Genomic DNA, 24381 nt, shown 5'->3' with positions numbered 1-24381 from the left:
GCAGTGGCCGGATCTCAGCTCACTGCAAGCTCCGCCCCCCGGGTTTACGCCATTCTCCTGCCTCAGCCTCCCGAGTAGCTGGGACTACAGGCGCCCGCCGCCTCGCCCGGCTAGTTTTTTTGTATTTTTTTTTAGTAGAGACGGGGTTTCACCGTGTTCGCCAGGATGGTCTCGATCTCCTGACCTCGTGATCCGCCCGTCTCGGCCTCCCAAAGTGCTGGGATTACAGGCTTGAGCCACCGCGCCCGGCCCTTTTTTTTTTTTTTTTTTTTTAGAAAAAATAAAATATCCTGAGTTTTAAATGTTGTCAATTTGTTTGAATTTTTAAAGCACTGTGTGGGCCAACATTTTCCTGGCCAAACAGAACAAGTCTGTGGGCTGAATTTGGCCTACAGCCAATGGATGCTGGTGCTCTTTCCAGCTCGTGAGAGCTGATTGTGAGCATCTTTTCCAGACTCTACAAACCGCGACCTCATATTGGTAGCTTAAAATTCATCCACAGTGGGAGTGTTTACACCACAGAAATTGGCAAATGGTACAACCAGGGCTTCCCTCTTCTCCAGCCCCACCACCTCTCACTACCAAAGGCAATTGTTAAACCTCACACACCACTGCATTCTGTCACCAGTCTGAGACTTTTGTACATTATGGCTCCAAGGGATGTCTTCTATAGAAGTTTTTAAACCCCATTTGTTCTGATTTTTGTAGCCTTTTTTCTGAAAGAGACTCACACTACTACCATGTGCAACTCATTCATTCTTATAAGATCTTTGTGATTGTTGGGCTTTCTCCTTATTTTTCCCTTACCGTAGCTAGCATGGGAACTGGAATTCTAGTCTTGGGCCTTAGGAGTACCTAGTATATTGTAAGTATTATGGTACATTCATAATGGACATTTGATTGAACTTGCCTAAAGAATGCTGCCTGATTTTTTTTTTTAAAGCCATGTATACATGTCTCATTTAGAAAAATGAGTCCCTTTTAAAATTGATAAATTAGTGAAGTTTAGGGACATTACAGTGATTCTTTACTTTCTTACGAATTTAGAAATGCTCTGGTGGTACACCCGAAGATTTATCATGTCAGAAATTATTTTTAGAAAAATTCAAGCTCAGATGTTACATTTTCATTTGGCAGTTATTCCAATAAAAAAAAAAAAAAACAGAGGGAAGATACCTAATTGGTAAGTTTCTTCACTTTTTGGTGCCTTAGAGTCCTCATTTATAAAATGGAATTGTTCTGAATTTGAAGTAAGATAGTACATGTAAAATGATTAGCATGGTTCCTGATACTACACTGGTTGCTACTGCTGTTATATTATTGGTACCATTACTTATTCATGGTTGCTTGTTGCAGTGGTATTTATGGATATGATAGTTAGACTCAGAATATTAGAACTGAAAATATTTTGCCTAAAACTACCCCCTTCCACGTATTTTCTTGTCTACTTGTTTTTTTCAAATGCAACCACTCATATCTGGAAGCTCTTTCACTTTTTTGTCTCAACTTGGTAAGAAGGGGTTTATGCATTTATGAAAGATATTTGAGTGAGTACCAGTTTTAGACTCAGGGCTCTGCTCCATCAGGAAGTAGCTTGGCTCCAATAAATATGTAAGTTCAGGTGTAAGTCTTCCAGGGCATGGAGATTTTATAGGATGCCCTAGATCATCACGTCAGTGTGAACACTGATTTTAGTGTTCAATATAGGTATTAATCACATTTGAAGAATGAGAGTTTTAAAAATGATCTTGAAGCCATTCATCATAACTAATATACTGATTATGAAAAGTCCTTGTGGTAAACATAAAGGAGTTGCATATACGCTTTAAAGATAATAGATTGATTATTCCTTAAGGCTTTGGGTTTTACTAATTATGATGTATTCTAGAATGGTGCCCTCAAATCTTTCCTTTAATTTATCTTATTTTTGCAGTTCTGCTGATCACATAATTGTAATAGTAATGAATTGGGCAAGACAGTAATTTTTCTCCTTTAGTTTTCATTGTATCATAGAGCCTATCTTCCTCTAGGTTCTAGATCAAAGAGAGGGTTTCAGGTTTAGACCTACTTCAGTTAAACTGCTTAGGCCAGATTTGAATAAAAGTATTAAAAGTATTAAAACACTTAAAAATTTCAGTGACGCTTTGAAAAAAAGTTGCCTATTCCCAAAGCCTATGGAAGCAAAAACATAATTATGCCATAGATTGTATTTTAGGGACAATTATTTGCCATATAACTATTCTGAAGCATGGAAACAAGACTTGGTTAGTGTTATTTCCTCTGTTAGAGGTGTGTAAGGAGTCTAGATTTGGTTCAGAGTCATGAAAAATATTTTATTCATGTGATAGCTTTTTGGACGATTGTATTCTGCGCTGTATTACAATGGCACAATAAATTGCTGAATATACTGTCTGCTGAATATGACTTTACCATGAAAAATTTGATGCATGGAGAAGGAAAGGTTGGAATATATCAACCTTTTCTGACAAGGGACTTTGAATTTTGACCTAATACAGATGACCTTTGTGCGCAATAAAAATGAGCTTAATCTTGAGGTTAAGGTTGAGGTGAATGGCAGGACAATGTGGTGGAACTTTCACTGACTGGAGGTGTATTGGTGCCTATGTGGCTATTGGCTAAATGGGAGTCCGGCACTTAAAACAATTTTTTTTTTTAGCATTTCAAGAAGCTTATTTATAGCAGTTGTTTGGCTCTTTAATACTACCCCATTTCCTCAAAGCTCAGCTTTCTGTTTAGTTGTGGTAAGTTCATCTGTTTTTATGAAGTTTACTGTTTCTGAGTAAAGGGTATGACTGTGCTCTTATTTATTTTCTGTTCCATAGATAAGCTATAGAGAAAAAAATGTTCTTATGGCTTATGGAAAAGACAACTGACATATATAACCTTGGAACTGAAAATAAATGTTCTTTTAAGAATATTTTTTCTTTGACAAGTTGAACTTTTGTCATCTAACTTTGGAACTGTCAGGAGAATTTTTAAGCAGTTTGTGCCTTTGTCTAGATTATAATTAAGAGAATGTGTGTGAATTATTGTCTTGAAACCATTAGATGATTTACAGAATGGCTATTGCCTTGGAAGTTCCTTTGAAGTGCATTGGCTAATACACTTACATTATAATATAATATAACAATAAATATAATATGATGATATACAATATTTTTAAGATTTTGCTCATGGTATCTAGAAGGAAAATTGTTTTAAAACATGAATTTCTCTGTCAAATATTTTATGTTCAGATACCTCCACTGATTTGTCATAAAAGAAATTACACCTTGATGAATATCAGGAAAAAACCTGCCCGTGTTGTAGTACCTGAACACCTATTGAATATTCTGCCCAAATAATTGGTTGAAACAACAAATAGTTGAGGAGAGTACCGGAGACTGTAATGGAAAGAACTTCTACTCTTTTAATGGAGCCTGCAAAATATATTCCCTGGGACTGATCAGCTCTGAAGCGCTGAGGTTTGATGATTGGAATGGCAGGAAACCATGCTTTCAGGACATAACGAATTGACGAGGCCATCCATCATTTGTTAGCATACGCTGAAAACGTGGGCTATGTGTGCAGAGGCCTGTGATTTAGTAAATACTTGGGAGATGAATAGAGCTTACACACAGGGGAAGATATTGCTGTCCTTCAGCAGCCTGAGACCCAGACGCCTGCTGAGAAGGCCATCTGACGGCACATCATCAGTAACTGGCCTGTCACAGTCAGCGGTGCCCACCGACCATTGCCAGTATATTAAATGCATTTTTAATATCTGCTTCAGTAGATTTAATGAAGAAAATTTAGTTTCCATACTCCGAGCACTGCTTCCTCAAGTGTTCTAAAGAATGAACTCCTTGCCTACAATAAAAAGGGGGAAGACCATGCTGGCAGCTAGGAGAGTTGATTGAAAAGGAAACTCAAACAAAATAATTACTAACAAAAAATACGTTTAGTGGAGTTAGTATCTTGTTGATGTGAAGAAAAAAAAAAAGCTCATTTTTTTTTTTTTAAAAGAGGTTTTGGATTAATTTTTTAGCTCCTAATTCCCTTTTCTCACAAGCCCTCTCCCTAGGAGGATTTGACCTGCTGGCAAAGGAATAGAAACCTACTGCTCTAAAAGGAAATATTAGATGGGGAATATTATGGTTTGGCATAATGTGCCAAATTTATGGATAGAAAGACTCCATTTTAAGTTACTTTGTGTTTTGATATACTACTGTTTGATTCTTAGAATTTCTGCATGAAGATATATAGTGGAGTTTTTCTTAGTTACTTCCAAATTTTTGAATATTGACCTTTACTTGTAAACGTGTTAATTAAGTAGTTTTTGCCTGGTATCATGCCGAGCAGTTCAAAATGAATGTAAAAAAAATTAGTTGCCAACTTAATATAAAATATGTTCTTATATATTTCTTAGGCTATAATGTTTCTTTACAAATTATGATTTTTAGATGTTCTATTTTCAAATTCAGGCAAAGTGCATAGATTCATTCTTTTTAATGAGTTTCAATGCTGACATTATTTACTGCAAAACAGCAAGACAACCAATTAGATAGTTGCAAACATGCACTTTGCAGGTTCCCCCTCTTTAAAAAAAAAAAACAAAAAAAAAAACCCAAGAAAAACAGGTTCACAGAAGAAGAGGCTATGGAATGGGCCCTATAAATCTGATTCCTGCGTGTGTCAAAACAGTAATGTATTAAATGCATATTATTATAAAAATTTAAGACATGTCTTAAACACACTTACATTTTTATAACACATGGCAATATTAAATAATACATTTCCTTGTTAGCATCTGTTTGCCGTCATTGTTGGCAAGACCTATGATTTATTGCTTAAATTAATGACCAAGACCATTTTGGACCTGATATATGCCCCTAAGCTTATTACATCACTAAATAAAATAAAATGTATGCGCCTGTGACAGAGTTATTTTTATAATTGTTTATCCCTTTAAGTGCCCTATTCAGTGATTCACTGAAAGGTTCATAATGGTTGGCTTGTAACCAGAAAATAATCTCAGAAAGGTAAAATATATTTCTTGTTTAGAAATAAAATGCCAGAGTGATGGTGATGATAGGGGTCCCAGCAAGAATTTGCAACGCTCAAACTCGTTCTTTTCTTCAGTGCTCTCAATGTCCTCTTACTGAATTTTTTGATACGTAACCTCTCTACCACCATCCCAACTCTTAAGGCTATCTGTTAATGCTGGCATTCACTTTCATAGAAACCCTGCATTATGGCTATAGTGGTTTTGTTGCTCAGACATAAAGCTGTAAGGGTTAAATTATTCTGTACTTCGGATTTTCCAGGTACCATTATCACCATGCATTAAACTGAGCAAGATTATTTTCCTATTTTTAGTTCTTTTCTTTTGGGAGATTGGAACTTTACTGTTTTTGATATTGAACTCTATTTGACTTCATCGTCTTTATCTTTCCTTTCTGAGGGTGCAGTATGATAGAACCTTCAGTATTTTTACAATAACCTGTTATTCATCTAAAGTCACTCTGCTGCCTCACTTGCAATACAATATTACATGGCTTTGTGGTTTCTTTACTCCACACGAAGTATCTCATTGACTGTCAGTTCTCCTGTGATATGATGGTAAGGTCAAGTTTTTGAGAAGCTGATGCCTTGCTTCTGGATTGTAGTATCTACACCTTGAAACATATGGAGCTTCTTTGGGTGCCTGAGAGTGTTTTATTGTGAGAAGATTATTATTTTGTAGATGCTTGGGAACAATTCTCATTTATCACTCACAAATGGACATAAAACTTATTATTATTTTTTTGAGACCGAGTCTCACTCTGTCGCCCAAGCTGGAGTGCAGTGGTGCAATTTCAGCTCACTGCAACCTTGACCTCCTGGGCTCGGGTGATCCTGGCACCTCAGGCTCCCAAGTAGCTGGGACTACAGGCATGTGCCACTACACCTGGCTAATTTTTTGTATTTTTAGTAGAGATAGGGTTTTGCTATGTTGCCCAGTCTGCTCTTGAACTCCTGTACTCAAACGATCCACCCACCTCTGCCTCCCAAAGTGCTTGGATTACAGGTGTGAGCCACCACACCTGACCTGACTTAGTTATTAAAAAAGATAATTTCCTTGTCTTGTCCTCATCTCACTTTTACTACATTTTAAACAAAAATAGTCCATTGGAAACAAAAGATTTTTTGCTTAGTATTCTTTCCTAAGGCAGTTGATACAATAAAGTTTTTAATAGCTCTCCCAGACATGATCAGGCCAACAAGCATTCATGTTTTTGTTTTTTTTTTTGAAAAGCCCTGTTGACCTTGCCTTTTGAAGCTCTCAGCTCCTCTCCCCTGGCTGATCTTTTTACCATTCTTTTCATTTCATTTTCCTTTTCTTGGAGACCTTCCCCCAGATAAAACATTTTAGGAGAAAAGTGATGAAAAAGAATCTCAAGTGTGAAGAATCTCAAGTGCCACGTCTAATCTATTTCCCTCCCTTCCTCCCTTTCTCTTTTCCTCTCTCCTTCCTTCTGTCCGTCTCTCCCTTTTCCACTCCCTCCTTTCCTGCCCTTCCTTTCCCCATCTGATTTGATCTTCCAGCTCTACGCTGTATTGCCTAGCATAGTATTGTGTTCTTTTATGCATTCAGTGAATTCTTGCTAACTTTCTGATGTGGGCCCGTGCTTATTTTGTGATCTCTTTTGAGGAGATGATGACTTTGAAGCATGCTTGATTTTTTTTTTTTTTTTGGCAGTGTTGTTCTAACTAGTACCCTACAAAGGACTTACTATTCTTTCCTGAAATTGTTACTTAAGCTCCCACTCTCTGGGCCAAGATATTTAAGTCCTATTTAAAAATATTAAAATATTCAGTAGGCAGCTAAGTGCTTAGTCTACTGTTCTACTTAACACTAAATGAAAGTAAAATATAACACAGACACGGAGCCATTTGTTATATTTTAGTATATGAAGCAATGGCTGTGTAAACTTTAACCTTGTAATTTTGTGAGTTCCACTTTATCATGTTAGCTGTAAGGGTAATCAAAATAAATCACGGGAGGTGAATAAATATTTTCTAGTGCTTTCTCAGTGCTTTCAGAAGTGATGCTTGATCCATGAAATTTTAGTAAGTGTATTAAATAAAACAATATGATGTGCACTGTGTCAGATCTGATAAATTATTCGGTATAGGACATTTATACAACATATGTTGAGCTGCTACGTGAACAGCCTAATGACTATAAGTTATGTTAATCTGTCTTGCCATCTTTATATTTTGTTAAAAATTGCACTATTTATATTATGGATATTTATTTATTTGTGAGTTGGGGCAGGGATAAGAAGAAGGCATAAGAAAGGTGCAGGTCAGCTCCACGATGTTCTGACAGTGATCCGGGGCTCCTCAGCTGTGCAGTGTATATAACACAGATGTTGGGGAGTCATCTGTCAGCCATGCCTCTCCTATGGAGTTAAAGTTCTAGAGGGAAAAGAATTTGACACAGTGCTGTCACTGTTACATTTTCACAATAGAAGAGCATGCAAATATTGAACCTCCTGCTTAGCAATAGTGCCCTGTCTAATGTCTGTGCTGGTTAGAATAAAAAATCATGGGTGCATCTTGGGCTCAGAGATCTGACAAAGGTCATGCTATGTTGGGCATTTGAATTGGAAATTGTCTGGACTTAGATTTTATAAAGCTCCCACTGTTGTGTGTGGGGAGAATTTCAGCAGGGTTTTGTCCCTGGAGAGGCCTCTTAGGCCCTTTTCTGTCCTATGAATGAATTTAGATGTGAGGGTTACTCCTGCCTTAAAACTGTTAAGTTCATTTTGCATACATCCCTAGAGAGAAAAACTGGCAGATGCTTTTGTCTTGGAAGTGTTTAAAAGAAAACTGCAGAGCAGGAACAAGAGAGAAAAGGGGCCCTGTGTGGAGTCCCAGAACATTTTGGAAATGGCCAATATGCAGTTTTCATCAGTATGAAGGCGGGGTGCAATATGGTGCCTGTAGCTCACGAGGGAATATGAATGTTGATTAAGCATACTCCCAGGCTTTGAAATTCTGAAAGCAGTGTCAGAATAATGGATGTTGAGCAAATGTCAAGCATTTGTTAATTTCTCTGTTATTTGGAGTTTATCTACCATGATCAATCAAATAAACTAGTGCTTCTCTCTTGTGGCATGTGTCATTGATATGGTGATTAGGTGGCTGGAGAGACCTTCTGCTTTTTTTCCAGGTAACAGATTATAAACAAGTAGACAGAGCTTTTCAGTTAAAGATTTGTTTATGGCTTGGTTTAGTAGAAATTTGTATATTGACTGAGTACTTTGGTGGCAGTGTAAAACTCCGTGGCCACATGTCAAAGACATAAATTGTGGGACTGTTTACAGCAGGAGAACTAGTAATAGAGTCATGTTTTCCATCAAAGTATAGTTTTCAGTAGTTTATGAAACTTTGATGTAAAACTGGACAAAAGAAATGGATCCTAACATTTGCAGACGGACTTCTCAATCCATTTTTATTTGTGTTTTTTCCTATTTCAATGGTTAATTCTAAGTTACCGACTTTTATTCTTGAATAAATAGATTTGTAAATAGATTTGTTTCATGTGATTCAACCTAATTTCTATTATTTTTAGGAAGTAATGCTACAGTGTTTTGATGTCCCAAGTAGGGGTATCAAAAAAAAAAAAGAAGTAAAAGATTCCTTTCAGCATTTCCTTCACTGTGGATTATTGTGCAGTGCTAACATTCTGCAGTGTGAGGAGTTGGTTCCCATTTAGAATGGGAATGACTTTACCAACTGGGATTTAATTAGGGGTTGAGACCAGGTACCATGTGTAACTGTCCTCTCATTGAGCATGGGGTAACTTGGATTGAAAAGGGGTCTTTATGTGAAATTTTAGTGGCTGGAATCAAGGTAGATTTGTGATTGGAGATTTGGCTTTTTTCTATCCCCTGTTTTCTTTTTGTAATCTTAGACTTGTAGCTTACATGATTCAGATGAAGACTAGTGTAATACTTACCAACCTTGACCATGTCAAACAGGTACCTCTGTGGTCTTTGGCATGGATATTTTTGCAAAACTAGACCTACTGAGGTGATCACCTATTATTAAACCTCATGAACTTCTTTTTCAGGGGATTTCCTACTGAGCAGCCACAGGGCATTGTAAAACCCCAGTGAACTAACTACTTGTGTGATTTCTGGAGCTCTTTGGTTTTCTCAGTCTGCCATGAGGTCACAAATATGGCAGTTTCCAAAGCAGAACATTTTTAGCTTCCTCTTCAGGCTAGGCTGCTTTATCTTAACTGTCTACATTAGACCTTTGCTTTTGGCCTTCTGTGGGACTGGAATTCCTAACCCTATGAGTAAAATCCTCGTGTCCTGCCTGGCACACAGTGCCAGTGAGCTCTACCATTGTACTGCCTCCAGCATCATAAAAATAGACAGCAGTGCTGATTGACTTTTCTAGGCTGCTCTCTGAAAATTCGTCATGGACATGACCCGATCATGGCATCACCGAATCATTAACTTGCACCATATACCAAAACACTCAGGGTTTTATCGATAGCAGCTCTCAATTTTTGTTTTGTATTCATGGTGATAAAGCTACTATGATTCCTAATTGGGATTAGGAAGACATGAAAAATCTTGTTAGGGTGTTGAAAGATGATTATGTAATAGTAAGAGGGAAAGAGTTTGAATTTCACTTACTGTGAATTCTTAGGCATGTGTGCTCAGGGCGAACGCTTCCAGCCACTCCAGTAGAAGGGCTCATGGTTTTGGTTGGTGGTGTGCCCTGTGCCTGCCAGGCTATCAGCGCCTGTGTCTTGTCTTCTGCCTAACTTTTCTAATGTCCTCCAATAACCGAACTTTGATTTTCCCTCACATGTATCGCAACTATAAATTAATGACTCACAGTTTTAAAAGTGCTATGATGAATACTGTTTCCTGCTGGGGACACATTGTAATGATAGCAAAAACACTTTTGGGACTTCTCTTTTGGCAAGTATTTTTAGAGTGTGTGGCACAGTGTCTTTGGTACTTTTGAGAATGGAGACAAAAGGCATCATTAAGTTTGAAAAATAAGGGGGCTGATGTGACCATAGATTCTGGAGACATAATTATTTTGCCATATGGTATAATTCAATAATGATAAATCCTTTATTGTATTTGTCTATATTTCTGGACTTGGTGGCCACCCTGTATTTTGGTGAGATGTAAGGTGTGACTGTGAAGCTGGTTTTCTTGTGTAACTGGTAAAGTGGTTCTAAAGTGATTCTTAAAGACAAGTTGTGTTTTTGAGCCATGGCAGCATCATTGGTGCTAAATGTACAAATCCTGCTCCTTCTCCAGGATTATTACTTTGGCTAAAGATAATGTGAGTAAATTAGTTCCTTCTTTTAGCTGAAAAAGTTTATCTTGTTACTTTATCCTTGTACTTAGTAAGTGCGGACTCTCCTTCGTTAACTACTGGCCCTTATTTTATGCCCGCCTTTTCTCTGTGCTCCCCAAATGCAGATTCCGCTACCCGTCTCTCTAGTGGTGGTTTATAAGGCAGACTTCTTAGAGGAAGAAGAGAAGTGAAGGGTTGGATAATCTAACTAGGCAGTTAATCCTTGAATACCAGAGTGGTAGCTCAATTTAGGATTTTCAGTTACATTTTAAAGCATTTTTTATTTGCTTAGAAAGGAAGACTATAGTAATTTTTGAATTTTATCCTATGGCTTACAAAGCATTTTCGTAAAACGTTCTCCTTTTCCTGGTGGTACTGATGGAGGGGGTTGGAGATACTTATTTATCCCTCTATTTGAGATGGAGTTTGAAATAGGACAAAACTTATTAGCTATTTATTTTTATTTTCTTTCTGTTTTTCTTTCTGTATCTTATAAGCTCCTATTCTCCTATTATATCATTGAAACTCATGCTTTTTCTCAGAATAAAGAGGTAAAATTCTTCCTTGTCTTTGGAAGGAACTTCTACCTACTGTAGAGTTGAGAGAATCACTAGAAAAGGCTAAGTAAAACAGAGACAGAACCCTGAAAAAAGAGTTATTGTCCATTTATTTAGCACAGTTCCTGTGGTAGGGAGGCAACATTAAATATTATTTTAAAAACTGCATTTGTGAGACATTAATAGATGCCTTGGTTTGCTGCAAATTCGTTAAACCTTTTTTGGTAATCTTTAAATCATAGAGATAGGACTTTAAGTAACTAAAGTGTAGGTAAACACTATTTAATGATCAGTAATTATATATCTGGTTTTAAAGCTGTTTCAACAAAATGTTATTGGAAGACAGATTTTCTGCTACAAATGTTAAACCCTTCGGAATATGTGGGGCCGAAAGGACTAGTTCGGGTGTGATCTGAAACTTGGGGCAGCTTGCCTTCTGCTTCAATGCTTGGTTCCACCCCGAGGAGAGGAGTTAGACACCACTATGTGCACTTGACACATGCAAATGCCAAATACAGTAGCAGCATGAGGTCTCTGCCATTAACAGTAATTTATGTAATGAAAGCCACCTGGCTGTTTTTTTAAAATAATTAATTGCTTGTAGATAATAAATTTAAATGTAATTTATAGTTTTCTAAATTTGATTACCATATAGACCCAACAGCAAACCTAAAAAAATTGTCAATTCCATAATTTTCTTCTATGACTTTTAAAAGGTACACACACACACACACACACACACACACACACACACACACACACACTTTCAAGTAAATATCAGATGAAAATACTTTTGGAGAGCAATAAGAATGTAATCAACTCCTGTTGGTTTCATTCAAGTTGGAATGCAAATTTTGAAATAGTCTCATTACTTGAAGTTTTATATTATTATTTCAGCTGACCTTTTAAAGGTATTTCCACATATAGTTAATACACTCAGAAGAAAGTATAGCTACTTAACAGTAATATAGTAAAACTCCTTTAGAAAAAGCTTTTTCCCTATTTTGTAAAATTCCAATTATGTTTTCAAAAGAATTTATATATGAAGAAAAAGCACTTAAGCATATATGATGATATTTAACATATTGTGGTGATAATAAGAGGCTCTTTGCTTAATAGATTTACCAAGCACGATATCTTAGTTTAAGATGGCTTTACGGTATTTCTTTTTGTTTATGTGACCACATATATCAGCTGCCAAAGAACTGTGTTTCCTACCGTAGAAAATATCTAAGATTCACATGGTTTAAAGAGAAAGGGGGATTTAGACCCCTGTCCCCTGTGCTTCTCTTTCATTAAAAAAGAACGGAAAGACAGAAGGAAGAAGGAAGTAAGGAAGGACATAATTTATGGCTTTATGTTTAAGATTTAACTACTGTTTAATGACAGTTATGTCAGACTTTCTCAAACTTCAAATCTGATTTCTTAAATTCATGCCTCTTTCCTAAATGCATTTCTTTTAAATAGCTATATTATTATTTTGTACTCTAGCAGTGAAATCGCTATCATTGTCAGTGTGTATAATACTTTTGTAAAGGATTAACAGATTAAAGAAGAATTTGAGTAGCTTTGACCTACAAATTTATAAACTGCAAAAACTTTTCTCCTTATGTGACCAGCAACATTTTTATTTCTCTATGATTTTAGTAGAGTTTATGTAAATCAATAATGCTGTTTCTGTAACTTGTATTTTTTTTTTAAATCTGGAATTCTCTTTGTTCTTTGTAGAAACTCAACTAGATTATGAAAAACTTAGTTCTGTTAAAACTTAGTTCTGTTAAATAGCAAAATTGCATGTTGACTGCTTACAGGATTGAGAGAGTCGAGTGATGAGGTTTCCGTGTTAGCTGGAATTGTCTATAGAGAATAAAAATTGTGGCTTCTGTATGTGGTCAGAGTGTGACCACCATCCATCACCTCAATAGCAGACATCAGATTTGTTCAACACTTGGTTTCCAAGGTCTAATAATCCCTCAAGAATTTAGAATGTCGTTGACTGTCCCCATTTACATCAGTGAAGGCTTTGCAACAGGTGCAGCTGTGTATACTAATTGCAGGGTATGCCTAATCTGTCCAGAAGGGAGAGTACCTCCAAATTTGGTATCTTAAAGAGTGGAGTGACCTTTTAAAGTCCCAGAATGAGAATTGCCAACAATTCCAACAGGCTAATTATACCCACAAGGAGTTGTGAAGTGCTTTTAAGTTTTCCTATACACCTAAAAGTTCAGTGAACGGCTTGAAGTCATTAACATATGACAGATGCGCTCCCTTTTCAAGAGCTTGTATGATAAGTTTTGATTGTAGAAGTGGGAATTTGACCTATAGCTTATCACTTGCTTCATTAGCATGCTTGAGGACAAGGAGTTTTTTTTTGTTTTTTGTTTTGACATGAGTGTTATCTTACTCATGTTCCAGAATTCCATCTGCCTCCTTCTCTCCGCTGATACAAAGTCACAGCAGATAACCCTGATGCTGGCTTTTTAAAAGCATCATGCATGTGTAGTGTTACATATATTTTATATATAAATACGTAGAATATGAATATGTTTCTGAGCATGGGTCTTTCAAAGTTTTGATTCATTATTTTAGACATACTGCCTCCCATGTGATTTCTGTTCTGTTTAATGGAAAAGGAACAAATACACTTTTTGGCTTATAAAGATGACCGAAAGTCCGACTTCCACATTTCCACAAAGCTGACCACTTCTTGAAGTGAACGAGAACAGGGGAATGAAGTTTGGGATTTTTTCTGGGGGACTCTGCGCACGCATAGAGGAAAGTATGCTTCCCAAAGAATGAACGGACGCTAGAGGTGTGCCCGCAAAGAGATGTGAAAAGGAAGCTTAGAAGGATTTCGTGCGGTAAACTCTGTGACTGCAGCACTTAAATGAAATTGCTTTTTATTATCTGGCTGAAAAATCATCCAAAATAAGCCATACAGGATGAAGGTTAAAAAGCTTCTGGGTAAAAACAGTCTTGGATAATTTAATTTCCTCCCACAGCAGCTCTGTATTTACCTGCTTATGATGTCTGTTCCAATTCCTTAAAAGGCTGTATACCTAAACTTTATTTTAAAATGTTTTCTGTTAAATTAAAATCTCTGTTTATAGAAGTCACTATTCCCTTAACCTCTAAGGGGGTTATGTAAATTTTATATTCCCTAAGGGCACAGTCATATTTAGCTGTATTCCTGTCAGTTACCAGCAAGCTCTTTTTGTACAATTAGGGGGTGGTTAATTTACTCTGGTAAGGTTGCCACCTGTCTAGGGATTAACCCAAACAGGCTGGAAGTCACAGAGAGACTTTTGAATTGGAGTTTAAAGCAGTAGGAGTTGATTTATTAACTCTCTCCTCCCATTTTGGTGGCATTTTCTGGGTTGATCAGTGGTACTTGTGACAGTTGTTTCTTGGTCCCTATGTTTGTGAGGTTGGAAAAGTACGTTGTTAAAATTTTAAGTGTCACTGGACATCTGTGAACAGTAGGTGTAATCATGCTGGGTACTTAGGAACATGAACTGGAAAGATCTTCCACTCCTCTCCATTGTTTCCAGTCTTATAATATCTTACCAAATTGTTGGATCAGTGGGAAGTGGCATGCTTGAATCATGTGGATAGTTTGAAGACCAGGATTGTGTTCAATGGAAATAACATCCTATCTGGTGTGTCAGGAAAATAAAACATGAAGAACATTGATGATGTAGTTCACAGGAGAATACGAGGAGGTAACTTTGCAGTATTTAAAATAAGCTGTGAGAAATATCCAATTGATTAGTTTAAAGAAACATGCCTTAAGTTTTCTGATACAATATGTAAAATAAAATAGCTTACTTCATATGACCTAATGTGCATGTGACTGCATTCCATCTGGAGCCTGGTTCCACTAGAAGCGTCTCAAAGACTGACTTCTTTGAGATCTGTGTGTGTGTCTCTCTTTCCCTCCCTCCCTCCTCCTTAACTTCCTTTTATTCCTTCTTCTGTCCTTCCTTCCTTCATTCTAATTTAAAATTAAGTGTATTATATGTTATATAAGTATTCTTTTTTCAATTATAACCTGTTATGGATATACAATTCACATACTGTAACATCCACCCTTTTTAAGCGTACATTCATTGACTTTTAGTGTATTCACAAACTCGTGCATCCGTCACCATTATCTAATTACAGAATATTTTACAACCCCAAAAAGAAACCCAGTACCCGTCAGGCATGGCTCGCCATTCTCATACTTGCTCAGCTCAGTCCTAGGCGATCTCTAATCTACTATCGGTTTCTATTGATTTGCGTATCTGGACAGTTTGTGTAATTGATATTATACAATATGACTAGCTTTAACTTAGTGTAATGTTTTTGGGATTCATTCATGTTGTCTCATTCTTATTGCTGAAAAATCCATTGTAGCAATATACCACCTTTTGTTTATCCTTTCATTAGTTTGTAGACGTTTTGTTGTTTCCCGTTTTGGGCTATTATGATTAAATGCTTCTATGAACATTAATGTATAAATTTTTGTGTTGACATATGTTTTTGTTTCTCTTGGGTAGATACCTTGGAGCACAAATTCTGGGTCATATGGTTTAACATTTTGAGGAACCATAAAACTAGTTTTCAAAGTGGCTGCATGATTTTACATTTCCCCATAGGAATGTATGAGGGTTTCAATTTCTCAGAATCCTCAGTAACACTTATATATTTTGTCCTTTTGATTATAGCCTTCCTGGTAGGTATGAAGTAGTATCTCACTGTGGTTTTGATTTCTATTTTCTCAATAACTAATGATGTTGGGAATCTTTTTATGTGTTTATTGGCTATTTGTATATCTTCTTTGAAGAAATGTCTATCCACATTCTTTGTTCATTTTTAAATTAGGTTGTCATTTTATTATTGAGTTGTAAGAGTTATTTACATATTCTAGATACAAGCCTCATATATGTGATTTGCAAGTATTTTTTTTTCTAGTGTGTTGGTTCTTTTTTTTTACTTTATTTATGGTGTCCTTGAGTTATTCTTTTATAAGGATCTTACTTCCAGAAGGAAGCTACAGAAGATCAATAGAGATATCTGTAACCTTCCTATAAGGAAAATTTTATCACTCTTTAGTGATGTTCTTATTGTTCGATACATTGTTTTGGTAAAAGTTGTTTTTCTTTAGACAATGTGTTAAATTAAAAAAAAAAAAAAAAAACTTGGCAAGCAATCTCCGGAATCTCCTGAATATAACTTTAAAAGTTAGGCATGCTTTTACTATTTTCTCCTTCTCACTTTGCCTTTTAAAGTTATACACAAATATATATATATTTAAAGTTTTATACAAGTATCTCTATATGGAGCAGATGTGTGTATATATGTGTGTATATATGTGTGTGTGTGTGTGTGTGTGTATATATATATATAAATTTTTTTAAAGACAAAGTCGGGTTCTGTTGCCTAGGCTGGAGTGCAGTGACGTGATCTTGGCTCACTGCAACCTCAACCTCACCATGCTCAGGTGATCCTCCTGCTTCAGCCTCCTAAGTAGCCTGGGACCACAGGTGTGCAACCACTATGCCTGGCCTATTTTTTAAAACTATTTTTACAGATGGGGGTCTCCCTTTGTTATCCAGGCTGGTCATGAACTCCTGTTCTCAAGGGATCCTCCTACCTTGGCCTCCCAAAGTGTTGGGATTCTAGGCGTGAGCCACCGTACCTGGCCTATTATATCTTGATCATATCATCTACATTGACAATTTGATAGGAACGATGTTAGTAAAGTGCTAAAAATAAAAACTTGAGCAAACCAGTAAAAATATTATTTAAAAAAATAACTATAATTGTAAAGAATCAGGGATCTATCAACTTAAAATGAAAAAACTTAAAGGGCCGGGTATGGTGATTCACACCTGTAATCCCAGCACTTTAAAGGGGAGACCGAGACAGGAGGATCACTTGAAGCCAGGAGTTTGAGAAAAAACTTAAATTCAGTTCTATTGCTTTTACAAAGTGATTAGCCAGATAGGGTTTATGAAATGTATTTCTTTAGCTGAATGCTGGGAAGAGACCATCACCTTTCCTGGGCCAGAAGATACAGGCCTGGGGATCCAGACCAGGTAGGAGATCTGGCTTCCAAAGCCAGTTTGGCTGCAGTGCTAAGAGCATGGCCCTCGGCAAGTTACTTACTGTCTTGGAGCGCCAGTGTGTCCATGTGGATAGAAAGAGCTCCTGTTTTTCACACAGGATGTGTTAAGCTTTTAAGAAGGATGTAGTGCCAGGATAATGCCCTGCCAATCTGGAGGCTGGTGTTTTTGTAAAGCTGTGAAAGGAAACTTTCTACAGCCTGAGAGAGAAAAGATGAGAGCTTCTCCCTTGTGCAGCTCTCTCTGTGACCACATGCTTTAGGTCTCTGACATAGCAAAGTAGGGCATATACCTTAGAGCTCCTCTGGCTGAATATTATTTCAGGGGTCTCAAAGACTGGCTATCTTGCTAAAGTAGTTTATCAGCAAAATACGAGAAATGGTTCACAAACTATAATATAGGAAATATTTAATCAGTAAGTAGGTATTTGCATTAAAAACAAAACAGATGACAACTGCATCAAAGCACAGGGATAATTGCACGTTGAAATGATATTCGACTAAAGCAAGGGGCATGTAGGAAGTCACTTTGAATTGTGGTGTTGTACAGAAGTACCTAATTGCTTGTTCCTCTTGTCACTTTGCTTCTTTTAAGTGACTTAAGCAAGGTAGATTCTTAAATTGTGCCTTTATAAATCTTTTCAGTTGTGTAATGTGAAAATTATTAATGTATGATTATCTAGACGTAGTTGTGTAGTGTATCATTTTCTTTGGATAGTTAATGAGATGGTGGCTTTTGTGCCATTTATCTTGGGAAAAAAAGAATAGTTTTCTTTCACATCCACTTCTTTAGCCACACTTTATCTTTGATTTGGATGGGTTTATATATAACTATGTGTGTGTGTGTATGTGGGTGTCTATTTTTGTTTGCTTTATGTGTAAGTGATAATAAGAATATATGAATCTAGTTGTCAGCTAGATTCTATTTGCATAAACAAAAGTGGGTACCTGCTGTCTGCAATGGCTACTCCCTTAAGAAAATTAAGTGTCCACAGAATTGGTGACCTGTTTTTAAGAGAACCTGTAACATCTTTCTAAATGAAAAATCATTCCAGCAATATTTACTATTGGCAATTTTCTTCTGTCTGCTTTTAGAACTTATTGGCCAACCAGGTCAGACATTATTAAAGTTCAAAGGGTCTAGGGGGAAGAGTAATGGTTTTGTGGTACTATGAATTTTAAGTCTTGCCATTTTCAGGTGTTATAGCATCTGTTCTCACATGCCACTAAAAATGCATAGAAGTTTTAGACCAAATTCAGGGTCAAAGTTACAAGAGTGATGATGCTTCTGACTCATTCTCTTAGCGTTATATTACCCAAATTATCTGCATACCATGCTGTAGTAAGATCCTTTTTGACAAGTTATTTGAAAGAACTTATTATAACAAGGCTTTTTTGGGGGGAGGATTTAGCACTTCTTGGCAATTTGTTTAGGTACAGTTGGAGAATCTGTTCTGACTGAACTGGTTAGCTATTGACAATACTCAGATAGACAGTAGGGAGTCCTTTAGTTCTGAGAATAACTGTGTTTTCTACTTACCAGAAGCAATGTCTTTTGAATATAAAACTCTTGGGGAGACTGAGTCCTGTGCCACATATGCTTTTGAGAGTCCACTCTCCAGCACATCGAAGTTGTTAACAGACAGGTGCTTGATAAATATTTGTTGAAATACTGAATAAGTGAACTAACCATCTATTTGGAGAGGCTTCTAAATGTGTAGCTGTTTAATATACATTGGTGAGTTTAATGAAATGAAGAGAGACTGAAAAGGAAACTTATACAAAATTATCATGTGTTGGTTGAGTGAGTCTAGGTATACCTGCATCTCTATGGAAATGGAATGTCCATACCTCATAAAATCAGCTGCTTTAAAAATTTTCTTAGTATTGTCATTATATTGAGAGAGAATAGGAGAAAGAACGTTTGTGTTTTGGGAATCAAATACTTTATTCCTAAAGTTGGCAAATAGTTTACTAAACGGAATTAATTGTGTCTTGAACTGAAAACATCAGCAAGGCATTTGCCTTTTATCAAATGAATATCTAGTTGTTTTTTTGGTGGTATCCCTAGCCCTACACTCTGTTACTCACCAATGGTGTTTGTGAAATGAAGTTCATAATTATTAGAGATAACTCTTAACGGAATAACATATAGTAGGAGTTTAAAATGGCTTAAATTTATTGAATAAGTGAAGTGAATCAAGACAACTTTTAGCCATGGTACATTATTCAGAGTTATATAGCAGCTTCATTTATGATTGTTGAGTTCACTTGGATAGAGTGCTGTTCCCATGATAGAAAATGTAGTTTTCCCCAGGTGTCTGTTTTCTCATTCTTCTAGTGTGATAGAATCCTCCAGTTTTGACCAGAACATGACTTCTAAGAACAGAGGCGTCCTTGTGTCTCTCATGGCCATGGGACTGAATTCTGGCTGTTGCAGAGTAAGCATAAGTTTTATGTGGCAGCTTCGTTTTATGTGGAGCCTTCCTTAAGAGACAGCCCTTGTCTCTCTTCTTCAAGATCCTTTCGCAGTCTTGCTGTCTGGAATGCACATGCCACAGTCTTAACCGTGGGCTGATAGAATGGTGAGCTGACAGGAGCCTGGGTCCCAAGGACTTCCTGGAGCAAAATTGCTATGGTGGAGGAGACAAATCTTACTGGGAAAGACAAACATTTCTGTACTGTATAGTCCATAGTTAATTTGGGATTGTATTTTCTCTCCCTTGTAACCGATCCTCACCCCATCTATGTAGAGATAGACAGGCTGAGTTTTATCAGATTGGATTTCTAGGAAATAAGATCAGAGTGAGGCTGCATGAAACCAAGTTTCTCACCATATTCAGAGCCGTTTTAAAGTGTGTGCCTTACTGATTGCTGGTGAGTCATGTAACCTTTCAGTAAGCTTGGCATGTTATGCTACTGAGTGTCTTTCCTTCCCTGGTTCTGGATTTGGTCTGACTATGTCAGGACTTGTACGTGGCTTTTACAGATTTCCTGCAATGACTGGTCTGCATTATCTTCCTGGATGCTGTAAAGATAGAGGGTTGGGTTAGGGAGAGGTCACTGATTATATAATCAACAGGTCACAGAGCTCTTTTTAGGCATCGTTATTTTTAGTCTGGACACGAACATCTTTTCCCTGAGAAAAAGTTTCCATCAATCTCACTATTTGTTGATATCTCTTAAAAAGGTAACAGTTGGTTGCTTGAATTTTGTGATATTGTAGCCATTTTATCAAAATGAAAGCAGAGGCCAAAACATACTAGGTTTTTGTTCTGTATTTGATATAGCTAAAATTTCTAAGACTTAAAAATCAATTAGTAGCACACATTCTCTTATTCTTCTTGCGAAGCTTAAAGTCACTGATTATTAGGCACCACAGTGTTTGGAAGCAAAACATCTCCTTTAGTAATGGCATCTCTGTTATGTGTTCACATGTTGTCTCAATGCACGTTCATTTGCTGTGTCTGTGAGTTGCAGTGTTTTTGTATTTTCCCTTAAAATGGATGTGTGTGTTTGGTACGCGGGTGTTAGGAAATGAGAGGAGGAGGGTCATTCTTCATTAAGTCATCTCTTGAAAGGCTAATATGTGCAAGTCACTATGCTAACTATTGATGATGTAAAGTTAAAAAGATACAAAGATTGAAAAAAAAGGGATTCCCTGTCTTAAATAACTCAGTTTTGGAGAGGCGGCTGCAACGCCGAGCAGAGGAGGCAGGAACCGGAGTGCGAGCAGTAGCTGGGTGGGCACCATGGCTGGGATCACCACCATCGAGGCGGTAAAGCGCCAGATCCAGGTTCAGCAGCAGGCAGATGATGCAGAGGAGCGAGCTGAGCGCCTCCGGTGAGAAGTTGAGGGAGAAAGGCGGGCCCGGGAACAGGCTGAGGCTGAGGTTGTCTCCTTGAACAGTAGGATCCAGCTAGTTGAAGAGGAGCTGGACCATGTTCAGGAGCGCCTGGCCACTGCCCTGCAAAAGCTGGAAGAAGCAGAAAAAGCTGCTGATGAGAGTGAGAGGGGTATGAAGGTTATTGAAAACCAGGCCTTAAAAGATGAAGAAAAGATGGAACTCCAGGAAATCCAACTCAAAGAAGCTAAGCACATGGCAGAAGAGGCAGGTAGGAAGTACGAAGAGGCGGCCCGTAAGTTGGTGATCATTGAAGGAGACTCGGAACGCACAGAGGAATGAGCTGAGCTGGCGGAGTCCTGTTGCCGAGAGATGGATGAGCAGATCAGACTGATGGTCTAGAACCTGCAGTGTCTGAGTGCTGCTGAAGAAAAGTACTCTCAAAAAGAAGACAAATATGAGAAAGAGATCAAGATTCTTGCTGATAAACTCAAGAAGAGACCTGTATTAAGTTTGCTGAGAGATCGGTAGCCAAGCTATGATATGATTGATGACTTGGAAGATAAACTGAAAATGTACCAGAGGAGCACCTCTGTAGACAAAGGATGTTGGACCAGACTCTGCTTGACCTGATTGAGATGTAGAACGCCCCAGTGCCACCCTGCTGCTGCTCCTCCCTCTGACCCTGACTCCACCTGAGGCCAGCCTGCCCGAAGCTGCCCTTTAACTGAGGGCTGATCTTTAACTGGACAGCTGCTTTCTCCTTCCACCATCCCCTCCTCCCCTGTGTCTTTTTCGCCAAACTGTCTCTGCCTCTTCCTGGAGATTCCAGCTGGACTAGAGGCTGTGCACCTTTGGAAGCAACATTTAAGGGAATGTGAGCACAATGCATAATGTCTTTAAAAAGCATGTGGTGATATACACATTCTGTCATTACCTTTTTTGTGGTTTTGTAGCAACCATTTATAAAACATTCCAAATAATTCCACAGCCCTGAAGCAGCAATCGAATCCCTTCCTCACTTTGGGAAGGTGACTTCTCACCTTAATGCATATTCTCCTCTCCATAGAGGAGAGGAAAAGGTATAGGCCTGCCTTACTGAGAGCCAGACAGAGCCCAGAGAGACTCCCCTGTGGGAAACCTCATTGCTCTCTACAAAGTACTAGCCAAACCAGAAAGGTGATTCCGGGAGGAGTTGGCCAAACAGCAACAACAAAAAATGTGCTGTTCAGGTTTTCAGCGTTAAGATATCTTTGCATGTTATTTCTATTTTTTTATTTTTTTTTCATTAGAAGTCACCAAATTAAGATGGTAATACCTCTGAGACAACATTTTTGTCCTATCTCTACCCCCTCCCAACTGCTTACAGAATGGATCACGTCCCCCTTATGTTGAGGTGACCATTTAAATGCTTTCCTGCCTTGTGGAAAGAAAGAAGAGTGTGTTTGCCACCGATTTAGCCATGTGAAACTCATCGCATTACCCTTTTCTGGGTTCGAAGCTGCTGTCTCTATCTCCAGAAGTGCCATCTCATTGTGCTTTGTATCAGTCAGTGCTGCAGAAATCTTGAATAGCTTGTCTACAATACTTTTTCAATTTTATATTATTGTGAAACTTTGCTTCTTTGGGTTTGTGGCACCCTGGCCACCCCATCTGGCTGTGACAGCCTCTGCAGTCTGTGGACTGGCAGCTTGCGGATCTTTTTGTTTTTTTAAAGTTTCTTTCCCTACCCAGTCCCCATTTCCCGGTAAGGTTTCTAGGAGGTCTGTTAGGTGTACATCCTGCAGCTTATTGGCTTAAAATGTACTGTCCTTTGATGTGGTCTCTTTGGGGCTGACTGGGAGAAAGAGAAATCAGTAGTGCAACTGTGTTTGATACTGAATATTGGCAAGTGTCTTTCTGAAATGAAGAACCAGTCCCTCCAAAAATGAAAAAATAATAATCATAAAAAGAACTCAGTTTAATGGAAAAGCAAATGAGGAAAAGAATACTTCAATTAAAATTCGTCTGCACAATGAAGTGTGGTCCAAAAAATAATGACAGTTCAACATGAGACTTATTTATGGGCTCATTAAATCCAGAAGTCTGAAGGGTTTCATGAACTCCTAGCCCAAAGCAATTCTACTGAGAGTCCCTGAAACAGCAGTGCGAGTCCCCACAACAGCCGGTGAAAGATTCGCCTACCTACATTTGTGAATGCTGAAAATTTAGTCTTTTAAAAACACAGTGCTTCTCAATTTCTTCTTTTGTGTTTTGGTTTGAAGCTACATGTTGTTGTTTCCTTTGGTTTTCTTCTTGGGGCATTATGTAATTGTCAGAATTCTGGTACCGTTCAGGTTCGATGTAGTCATTTTGGAAATTCCCAGGTATCCTCCTTCATATTTTTATTCTAAAAGCAATTCTGAAGAACATTTGCCTTCACAGTGTTTCAATTCAGTCTAACATTGGACCAGTGGGAGAATATAACAAGAGCATTGATGGGGGAAAATGGATGTGTGTGCAGAAAAACGTAAGCAGCATGATGTAGCCTCTTCTTCTCATTATCTGGAATTCATGTCTAATCTCTTAACCACCAGGCTGAGGCACATCATACACATGGTGGACAGGTGAACTGGGGGAGTTAGGTCTCAGGGATTTGGAAGTGCCACATTAAGTTTGTAGAGCCTCTATCCTTTAAGAACTGGATGCTTCTGTGCATGTTTTGTTAATTTTTTTCTAAGCCTACATTTTTCTTTTCTTTTCTTTTCTTTTTTGAGACAGAGTTTCGCTCTTGCTGCCCAGGCTGGAGTGCAATGGCGCAATCTCAGCTCACTGCAACCTCTGCCTCCCGAGTTCAAGCAATTCCCCTGCCTCAGCCTCCCAAGTAGCTGGGATTACAAGCATGAGCCACCACGCCTGGCTAATTTTGTATTTTTAGTAGAGACGGAGTTTCTCCATGTTGGCCAGGCTGGTCTCGAACTCCTCACCTCAGGTGATCCACCCACCTCGGCCTCCCAAAGTGCTGGGATAAGCCTACATTTTCTAGTCTACCTAGAGTGATATCAGCCTTGTGCAAATTCCAGTATTATTCCAAGAATATAATGCAAGGCGGGGCACCGTGGCTCACACCTATAATCCTAGCACTTTGGGAGGCCGAGGTGGGCGGATCACAAGGTCAGGGGTTTGAGACCAGTCTGACCAATATGGTGAAACCCCATCTCTACTAAAAATACAAAAATTAGCCGGCTGTGGTGGCGCATGCCTGTAATCCCAGTGATTCGGGAGGCTGAGGCAGGAGAATTGCTTGAACCTGGGAGGCAGAGGTTGCAGTGAGCCAAGATCGTGCTACTGCACTCCAGCTTGGGTGACAGAGCAAGACTTTGTCTCAAAAAAAAAAAAAAAAAAAAAAAAGATATAATGCAAATGAAGTTATTAAAGTATTACACCTTTTAATATTTCAGAACGAAGACTTATTTAAAACATTTATTCTGTTGGGGCACAGGCCTGG

General features: G+C 38.0%; 1 protein-coding gene and 1 pseudogene across 7 annotated transcripts in view; both read left to right on the top strand.

Annotated features, from left to right (window-relative positions):
- CDIN1 (CDAN1 interacting nuclease 1) overlaps nucleotides 1-24381 on the top strand; it is a 250041-nt gene that overhangs the window by 12193 nt on the left and 213467 nt on the right. Inside the window, exon 1 of one of the 7 annotated variants that reach the window (XM_011760016.3) lies at nucleotides 2739-2762. The exons of the other annotated variants lie outside the window; for them this stretch is intronic. The gene's annotated coding sequence lies outside the window, so the exon portion shown is untranslated. Of the gene's footprint in view, nucleotides 1-2738; nucleotides 2763-24381 lie in introns of those variants that run through there. 7 annotated transcript variants of the gene reach the window in all.
- On the top strand, nucleotides 2769-24286 carry LOC139355472 (tropomyosin alpha-3 chain pseudogene; annotated as a pseudogene).

Source organism: Macaca nemestrina, chromosome 7 (genome assembly GCF_043159975.1).
Source record: "Macaca nemestrina isolate mMacNem1 chromosome 7, mMacNem.hap1, whole genome shotgun sequence".
NCBI lineage: Eukaryota > Metazoa > Chordata > Mammalia > Primates > Cercopithecidae > Macaca > Macaca nemestrina.
This window is presented reverse-complemented; position numbering and strand designations above follow the sequence as displayed.